The sequence below is a fragment of the Salvelinus sp. IW2-2015 genome, unplaced genomic scaffold, assembly GCF_002910315.2.
Source record: "Salvelinus sp. IW2-2015 unplaced genomic scaffold, ASM291031v2 Un_scaffold1436, whole genome shotgun sequence".
Classification (NCBI taxonomy): domain Eukaryota; kingdom Metazoa; phylum Chordata; class Actinopteri; order Salmoniformes; family Salmonidae; genus Salvelinus; species Salvelinus sp. IW2-2015.
This window is the reverse complement of record NW_019942906.1, coordinates 119,661-130,340: the sequence shown is the minus strand read 5'-3', so window position 1 is coordinate 130,340 and position 10,680 is coordinate 119,661. Positions and strand designations below refer to the sequence as shown.

General features: G+C 48.4%; 1 protein-coding gene across 1 annotated transcript in view; it reads left to right on the top strand.

The window, feature by feature from the left end:
* The window catches only part of mapkap1 (MAPK associated protein 1), a 152,153-nt gene that overhangs the window by 93,521 nt on the left and 47,952 nt on the right, over positions 1-10,680 (top strand).

Below are 10,680 nucleotides of genomic sequence, written 5' to 3'. Positions count from 1 at the left end.
CTCCTTTAAACTTGAGTGAACCAAGAGTATGAGGTACAGAACAGACGACCAGGAAAAAGAAGGAGGAGAAAAGGGAGGAGGGGCGTATTCTCGACCACCCACGAGAGGTGAGAGGGGAGGACGAAGGGGAAGAAGGCAGAGTGAGAGGATGAAGAAGGAGAGGAGAGGGAAAATCTGGGACATAACACCCATGGAGTGAAAAGGAGAGGAAGGAGGAGAACCAAGTGTTCCCTCGATCTCTTTCAACCCGCCCACCTTGCCTGGCCACTTAGAAAGCTCTTCCAAATGTGAAACGGAAGAGCACCGACACACACACACACACACACACATCACACACACACACCACACACAAACACACACACACACACACACACACACACACCACACACACAACACACACACACACACACACACACACAACACCACACACACACACAACATTCTCTCTCTCTTCAGGTTGTTTTCAGTCATTTACGAGTCTCTCCCCCCCCCATACCCCCGTTCCTAATTTCTTAATCCTCATCCCCCAATTCTGATGACAATGTTGTGTTCCTGAACCGACTGACTTAACCAATCCTTGATCACCTCTCATGTTGTTGTTCCTGACCACTGACTAACCAATCTGATCATTCTCAGTGTCGTTCCCCACCACTGACTAACCACTCTGATCTTCTCATGTTGTGTTCCTGACCCAAACTAACTAACCAATCTGATCATCTCATTTGTGTTCCTGACCACATGACAATAGCCAATCTGATCGTTCTCATTGTGTTCACTGACCACTGACAACCAATCTGATCTTCTCATGTTGTGTTCTCCACCACCGGACTAACCACTCTGATCTCTCATTGTGCTTCCCCACCCACTGACTAACAACTGATCCTTCTCATGTTGTGTTCTCCACCCACTGACTAACCACTCTATCCTTCTCATGTTGTTTCCTGCCACTGACTAACCAACTATCCTCTTCATGTTGGGTTCTCGCACCACTGACTAACCACTCTATCTTCTCATGTTTCCCGCACCACTGACTAACCAAATCTGATCCTTCTCATGTGTGTTCCCCACCCACTGAACTAACCACTCTGATCATCTCATTTTGTTCCGACCACTGACAACCAATCTGATCATTCTCAGTCTGTGTTCTCCACCAACTGACTAACCACTCTGATCATTCTCATGCTGTGTTCCCACCACTGACTAACCACTCTGAACCTTCTCATGTTGTGTTCTCCACCACCATACTAACCAATCTATCATTCTCATGTTGTTTCTCCACATGACAACCAATCGATTGTTTCTCATGTTGTGTTCTCCACCACTGACTAACCAAATCTGAATCTTCATCATTTTGTTCCCCACCACGACTAACCACTCACTATTCATTCCATGTTGTTTTCCTGACCAGCTGACTAACCCACTCTGATCATTCATCAGTTGTGCTTCCCCACCCTGACTAAACCACTCTGCACATTCTCATGTGTGTTAACCTGCACACTGACTAAACCACTCTGATCATTCGCTCATGTTTTCCCCACCACTGACTAAACCACTCTGATCATTCTCAGTCTTTCTCCACCACGACTAACCCACTCGGATCATTCTCATTTGTGTGCTCCACCACTGACTAACCACCTCTGATCATTCTCTTTTTTCTCCACCACTGACTAACCACCCTCTGATCTTCTCATTGGTTCCCCCCACCACTGAAGACCACTCTTGAATCGTTCTCATGTTGTTCTCCACCACTAACTAACCACTGCTGATCTTCCATGTTGTGTTCTCCACCACTGACTAACCACTATGATCAGTTCTCAGGTTGTGTTCTCCCACCCACTGACTACAATCTGACATTCTCCATGTTGTTCTCCACCACTGACTAACCACTCTGATCGTCTCATGTGTGTTCTCCACACTGACTAACCCACTCTGACGTCTGCATGTTGTGTTCTCACCACTGACTAACCAATCTATCATTTCCTCATTTGTGTTCTCCAACCCACTGACTAAAACCACTCTGATCGTTCTTCATGTTGTGTCCCCACACTAGACTAACCACTCTGATCATTCTCATGTTGTTTCCCACCACTGACTAACCAATCTGATCATTCTTCATGTGTGCTCCTACCACTGACTCAACCACTCTGATCGTTCTCATGTTTGTTCCTGACCCACGACTAAACCAAATCTGATCGTTCTCATGTTGTGTTCTCCAACCACTGACTAACCCACTCTGATCGTTCTCATGTTGTGTTCTTCCACCCACTGACTGAACCAATTCCTGATCCATGCTCATGTTGTGTTCCCACCACTGACTAACCACTCTGATCATTCTCATGTCTTACCATTGACATTTAATCATTTAGCAGACCTCTTATCCCAGAGCCGACTTACAAAATTAGAGCATTCACCTTATACATCCATAGAACACCACTTTACAATAGTGCATCAAATCTTTTAAGGGGGAGCGCGGGGGGCGTTAGAAGGATACTATCCCTATCCTAGGTATTCCTTAAAACGTGGGTTTCAGGTGTCTCCGAAGGTTGTGATTGACTCCGGAGTGTTAGTGTTAGTGATGTGTTTCTCCACCACTGACAACACTCTGATATTCTCATTGTGTTCTCCAAAACCACTACCTAACCACTCTGATCGTCTCATGTTGTGTTCCTGAACCAGCGACTAATCCACTCTGATCGTGCTCATGTGGTTCTCCACCACGACTAACCCCAATCGCATCATTTCGCATGTTGTGGTTCCCACCCACTGACAAAAACCACTCTATCCTTCTCATTGTTTCCTGACCACTGACCCTAAACCACTCGGATCATCTCATTTGGTTTCCTGAAAACCACTGCACAACCACTTCGATCATTCTCTATGTTGTGTTCCTGACCACTACTAACCAACTCTGATCCTTCTCATGTTGTGTTCGCTGACCCACTGACTAACCAACCCCTATCATTCTCATTTTGTGTTCCCACCACTCGCACTAACCACTCTGATGCTCTCATGTTGTTTGCTCCACCAACTGACTAACCACTCTGATCATTCTCATGTTGTGTTCCCACCACTGACCTACCACTCTGCATCATTCTCATGTTTGCCTGACCCACTGACTAACCAATCTGATCATTACTCGAGCGTTGTGTTCCCACCACTGACTAACCACTCTATCATTCTTCAGTTGTGTTCTCCACCCTACAACCACTCTACCTTCTCATTTGTGTTCCCCACCACTGACTAACCAATCGATCTTTCTCATGCCTTCGTATGACCAGTACAAGTTGAGTCTGTTTTTTTATCAGCTCCAAAAAAAAAGTGTGTCTCGACCTTTTGACCCCCTTTATCTTCTGTGGCGTTGTGCTTTTGCCTCTCTCTCTGCGTCTCACGTATCGCCCAACAATTCTATCAAACAAAACCCCCTCTGACCAATCACAATGTAGAATAACAGCTTAACCGTGGAGATCCATCCTGCGATCATGACCATCCATTTACATGACTTTATGATGCTTACTTCCACCCCAAAATGCTGCCGGCCGCTCACGTAGCAGCCTTTGTTATCCAGCCACACTAAACATCAAGTCCATGGATATTGTAGGCAGATTCAAACTTTAATGGCTAGCACTAGAAGTAGCTTGATGGGCTACACTAGGAGTTCAGCTTGATGCTAGCACTAGAGTTACTTGATGGAACTAGCACTAGGAGTTAGCTTTATGGGCCTACCACTAGGATTAGCGTTGATGGGCTAGCACTTAGGATTGCTTGATGGGCAAGCACTAGATAGCTTATGGCTAGCACTAGGAGTTAGCTTGATGGGCTAGCACTAGGAGTTAAATGTTATGGCGCCTACACTAGATGATGCATTATCGGGCTAGCACTAGAGTTCACTTTTATGGCGCTAGCACTAGCCCGTTAGCTTGATGGCTAGCACTAGAGTTAGCTTTAAATGGCTACACTAGGAGTTAGCTTTATCGGGCTAGCACTAGAGTTAGCTTGATGCTAGCACTAGGAGTTAGCTTTATAGGCTATCACTATATTTGCTTGAGGGCTAGCACTAATTTAGCTTTAATGGCTAGCACTAAGTTAGCTTTATGCTAGCCACTAGGATTCACTTTATGGCTAGCACGTAGGAGTTCAGCTTGATGGTTAAGCACATAGGATAGCTTAATGGGCTAGCCACTAGAGTTTAGCTTGAGGGCTACACTAGGATTCACTTTATGGGCTAGACTAGAGTTAGCACTTGATGGGCTAAAACACCAGATTAGCTTTATGGGCATTAGAACTATGAGTTAGCTTTATGGCTAGCACTAGGAGTTAAGCTTATGCTACACAGCAGATAGCTTTATGGGCGTAGCACCTAGAAGTTCACTTTATGGGCTAGCCATTATAGTTAAACTTTATGGTGCTAGCACCTAGAGTAGCTTTAAGGCTAGAACTTAGGAGTAAGCTTTATGGCTAGATATAGAGTTAGCTTTATGGGCTAGCATATAAGTTAACTTAGGCTTAGCACTAGAGTTACTTTATGGGCTAGCACTAGGAGTTCACTTATGCTAACACTAGAGTTATCTTGAGGGCTAAAGCACTAGGAGTTAGCTTTTATGGCTAGCACTATGAGTTCACTTTATGGCTTTCAGCACTAGGAGTTAGCTCATGCTAGCACTAGATAGCTTTATGTGTTTAGGATATAGTATAAGAAATTCATCCTAGTGCTAGGAGTTAGCTTTCTGGTTAGATAATGAGTTACGTTCTAGGATACACCATGAACGGCTCTAGTTATGACAGCTACGTTAGCTTGCTAAGCTTCCTCAACAACACATTCCTTCCAGCTAATCAGCTAGCGTCGTCCTCAAGGCCGTAGCAACATTGTTTCACACTATCACCAGTCAATACTGGATCCTCCCACACCACTGATAAAAAGTTTAAACCACTGTGAAACCAAATGCCAACAACAACCCCTGCATGGATACACAACGCGTAGATGAGAGTGTGTGTGTGTGTTGTGTGTGGGTTGTGTGTTGTGTTGTGGAACCACATCACAATGTGTGTGTGTGTGTGTGTGGATTGTGTGGTGTGTGTGTGTGTGTGTAGTGTGTTGTGTGGGGGTGCTTGTGTGTGTGTGCTGTGTGTGTGTGGTGGTGTGTGTGTTTTCAAAACTAACTATTGACGGTCAGTCCACACGACTATAAAAAGGTTTAAATCCACTGTGAAACCAAAATCCAAACCAACACCCGCAGTATACACAACGGTGAGGAGGTGTGTGTTGTGTGTGTGATGTTGTGTGTGTGGTGACATGTGTGGTGGGTTGGTGTTGTGTGTGTGTGTGGTGAGTGTGTGTGTGAGGTCATCCATACTGGTTGTGCCCTCTGTTAAACACGCCCGTAAAACAAACTTGTTAAAACCACTGATAAGGCGTTTTACACACCACACACACCCCACCCACCCACCCACACACACCCCACCCACCCACCCACCCACCCACCCCACCCACAACACACACACACACACACACACACACACACACAACACACACACACACACACACACACACACACACACACACACACACACACCACACACACACACCCAAAATCCATGTTAAAATAAGGAGAATTGAAAGTTTAAAGACCAAAGCATGGTTAATCAGTAGAACTGTGGAACAGCCGAGCTAACGCCCCGGATTCAACACTACAGAACCACAGCCCCTGGTTAATTGTAGCTACACTATGTCCCCCGTTCAACACTACAGACCTACAGCCCTGGTCTAATGTTGTTATCAGTAGAACTGTGGAAACAAGCCGAGCTACGCCCCGTTCAACACTACAGAACAATACAGCCCTGTCTAATAACACTATGCCCTGTCTAATGTAGTACACTATGGCTCGCGTCTATAGGTACACTATGCCCTGTCTAATTAGTACTCTATGCCCTGACTTATAGGCTAGTACCACTATGGGCCCTGTCGTATAGTATACACTAATGGGCCCTGTATATAGTAGCTACACATGCCCTGGTCTCTAATTAAGCTCACACCTATGGCCCATGGTACTATAGTAGTACACTATGGGCCCTGTTCGATAAGATACAACTATGCGGCCCGGTCTATAGTAGTACACTATAGGCTGCCTGTCATATAGTACACTTATGGGCCCTGTCTATAGTAGACACTATAGCCCCGTTCTACTATAGTACACTATTGGCCCTGGCATTAGTAGCTAACCACTATGCCCTGCGCTAATGTCCAGTTACACTATGTGCCCTGCTAATATTACCACTATGGCCCTGGTCTATAGTTAGTACACTATGGGCCCGTGGTCTAATGTATACACTAAGGCCCTGTCTATAGTATAACCACTATGCCCTGTCATATAGTATACACTATGGGCCCTGTCTAAATTGTAGTACACTATGACCCTGGTCTATATATTACACATGCCTGTCATAGTAGTACACTAGGAGCCTGTCTATATATCACCACTATGGGCCCCTAGGTCTAATGCCTAGACACTATGGGCGCTGGTCTAAATGTAGTACACTATGAGCGCACCTAGTTCTAATGTAGTAACAACTAAGCCCCTTCGTCTAATTAGTACACTATGGCCCTGTCGTATTAGTAGTACACTAGCCCTGGTCTAATGTAGTTACACTAAGGGCCCTTGTCTAATTTAGTACACCGGCCCTGGTCTATAGCTAACCACTATGGGCCTTGGTCTAATGTATTACCACTATGCCCCTGCGTCTATATTTAGTAACACTATGCCCTTGGTCTAAGTTAGTACACTAGGACCCTTGTCCTTATGTGGAAGTACACTTTTAGGGCCCTGCTAAGATACACCTAGCCCTGTTCAATTGGAGACACGTAGCCCTGCAGGGGGCAGAGAGACACGAGGGCCCGGGCTAATGTAACACTATGGCCGCGCCGGGCGAATGGACTACACGAGGGGCCCCGGCGAGAGGAACACGAGGCCCGGGCGATATAGTACACTTAAGGGCCCTGGTTGCGATGGGAGGACCACGATGGGCCCGGTTTAATGGATACACTATGTGCCCGGGGGCGGGGAGGGGAGAGCAGGGGCGCGGGGGGGAGAGGGGGGCGCGGGGCCAGGCGCAGGGGCAGGGAAGGGGATGCCGTTGCGCGCCCGCGCGACCCGTGCTTCCCCCCCCACCCCCACACTGGCCCGACCGCTTGCTCCCCCCCCACCGCCCACACTGAACCCGACCCTGCTCCCCCCACCCCACACTGCCGACCCTGCTCCCCACCCCACACTGGCCCGACCCCTGCTTCCCCCTACCCACCACTGGCCCGAACCCTTGCACTCCCCCCCACCCTCAACACTGCCCTGACCCTGCTCCCCCCCACCCCACCACTGGCCCGACCCTTGCCCCCCCCCACCCCACAACTGCCGCTCTTGCTCCCCACCCCAACACTGGCCCTACCCTGACCCCCCCCAAAGCCCACACTGACCCGACCCTGCTCCCCCACCCCACACTGGCGCCGACCCGCTTCCCCCCACCCCACACTGACCCGACCCTGGCTCCCCCCCACCCCACACTTGACCCGACCCTGCTCCCCCCCACCCCAACACTGGCCCCGCACCCTGACTCCCCCCCCACCCCAATGCGCCCCGATCCCTGCTCCCCCCCACTACCACACCACTGCCGGCCCTGCTCCCCCCCACCCACCCACTGCCCGACCCTGCTCCCCCCCACCCCACCACTGGCCCGACCTGCTCCACCCCACACTGCCCACCTGCTCCCCCCACCCCACACTGACATGCCGACCCTGCTCCCCCCACCCCACACTGACCCGACCCGCTGCCGCCCCCGACCCCACACTGGCCCACCCTGCTCCCACCACCTGACCCGACCTGCTCCCCCCCACCCACACTGACCCGACCCTGCTCCCCCCCACCCCACACTGACCCGACCCTGCTGCCCCCCACCCCACACTGGCCCCATCCTTGCTCCCGCCACCCCACACTGGACCCGACCCTGCTCTCCATTCTGTCCTTTGGAGCCCACAGACAACACGTTGGTCCAGCCTTCCAAGGCATTATAAAAAAATAAAATAGAGACCTTTTTGACTTTAATGTACATTAAGGTTAAACATCTGGTGATGCTATGAAATGCTGTTTATACCTTAATAGTTTTCTAAGTTGGGTCTCTCTGTTTTGAATTAGTCAGGCAGTCGTTTACCGCAGGTTAGGTTTCAGTCGGAGGACGTAGGTACGGCATGAGAAAGCAACTAAATCTCCCCCTCCAATCACGTCGCCACAGGTCAGACCAGGGTCACCGGGTCACTTCCTGGAAAGCAGGATCAATCTTGTTGTTTACAACAATCTGCCATGGTAACCTCTGTACCTCCCCCCCCCACTGGCCCGTTGGCTTTGGTAATGAGCGTTAATTCAGACCAGGAGGAGACCGCCTGCGTTCCAAATTGCACCATATTTCCTATTTAGTGTACTACTTTTGACCAGGGCCCATAGGAAACGTAGTACACTGTATAGGGAATAGGATGCCGTTTGGGAAGCGTTGTGTCTCCTCCTGGTCTGACTGATGTCCATGAGCGGGAACATGTCCGCTGTACCGGAGACATGCTCAAACCACACAGTCCTTGTTCACCGTTGTACTTGCACTATTTTGGAACTGAGATTTGAATCAAAGTCTCAGTCTTTTCTAGTCTTGGAAGTTTTTACATGTGCATTAGGATACTCTGTTACTCTGGTCATAACTCACACACGAGACAAATATCCTCTACTCTTAACCCCTCTCACTGTCACAGTCCATCTGTCAACCCCTCTCTGTCACAGCCCATTACAGCCCACCTGTTAACCCCTCTCTGTCACTGCCAATAGCAAATTGATGATCATTTTATTGAGCTGTATTTGTAAAATAGAATGAATAGTAATACTGATGTTTCAGGTTTGATAAAACACTCAACCTGAGGCTTTGCCAACCCATCAACTATTGGCATTTTTTGGGCAAATGTTTCATATTCAAATGAATTATTTATCTCGTTCACAGTGTTACCCATCAGCTGTCAGACACACAGTGATGGGTACACTGTGAAGACAGTGTGGGTAAACATTCTGTGTCTGACAGCTGATGGGTAACTGTGTCTGACAGTGACTTGGGTAACACTGTGTGAACGACAGCTGATGGTAACACTGTGTCTGACAGCTGATGGGTACAACTGTGTAGACAGCTTGATGGGTAACACTGTGTCTGACAGCTGATGGGTAACACTGTGACGCAGCTGATGGGTACACTGTGAACGACAGTGATGGGAACAGTGATACGAGCTGTGGTAACACTGTGTCTGACAGCTGATGGGTAACTGTGTCTGACAGCTGATGGTAACACTGTGTCTGACAGCTGATGGTAACACTGTGAACGCAAGCTGATGGGTAACACTGTGAACGACAGCTGATGGGTAACACTGTGTCTGAAAGCTGATGGGTACACTGTGAACGACAGCTGATGGGTATGACACTGTGTCTGACGCTGATGGGTAAGCACTGTGAACGACAGCTGATGGTAACACTGTGAACGACAGTGATGGGTAACACTGTGAACGACAGCTGATGGTAACACTGTGTCTGACAGCTGATGGGTAACATGTGAACGACAGCTGATGGTAACACTGTGTCTGACAGCTGATGGGTAACACTGAACAGCTGATGGTAACACTGTGAACGACAGCTGATGGGTAAACTGTGTCTGACAGCTGATGGGTAACACTGTGTCTGACAGCTGATGGGTAACACTGTGTCTTGAGACAGCTGATGGGTAACACTGTGAACGACAGCTGATGGGTAACACTGTGAACGACAGCTATGGGTAACAGCTGTGTCTGACAGCTGATGGTAACACTGTGTCTGACAGCTGATGGTAACATGTGAACGACAGCTGATGGGTAACACTGTGAAGAAGCTGATGGGTAACACTGTGAACGACAGCTGATGGGTAACACTGTGTCTGACAGCTGATGGTTAACACTGTGTCTGACAGCTGATGGGTACACTGTGAACGACAGCTGATGGGTAACACTGTGACGACAGCTGATGGGTAACACTGTGTCTGACAGCTGATGGTAACATGTGAACGACAGCTGATGGTAACACTGTGAACGACAGCTGATGGGTAACACATGTGAACGACAGTGATGGTAACACTGTGTCTGACAGCTGATGGGTAACACTGTGAACGACAGCTTGTTGGGTAAACTGTGTCTGACAGCTGATGGGTAACACTGTGAACGACAGCTGATGGGTAAATGTGTTGACAGCTGATGGGTAACACTGTGTCTGACAGCTGATGGTAACACTGTGTTGACAGCTGATGGGTAACACTGTGAACGACACTGCTGATGGGTAACACTGTGAACGACAGCTGATGGGTACACTGTGTCTGACAGCTGATGGGTAACACTGTGTCTGCAGCTGATGGTAACACTGTGAACGAGATAAATAATTCATTTGAATATGAAACATTTGCCCAAAAAATGCCAATAGTTGATGGGTTGGCAAAGCCTCAGGTTGAGTGTTTTATCAAACCTGAAATCATGTATACTATTCATTCTATTTTACAAATACAGCTAATAAAATGATCATCAATTTGCTATTGGCAGTGACAGAGAGGGGTTAACAGGTGGGCTGTATGGGCTGTGACAGAGAGGGGTTG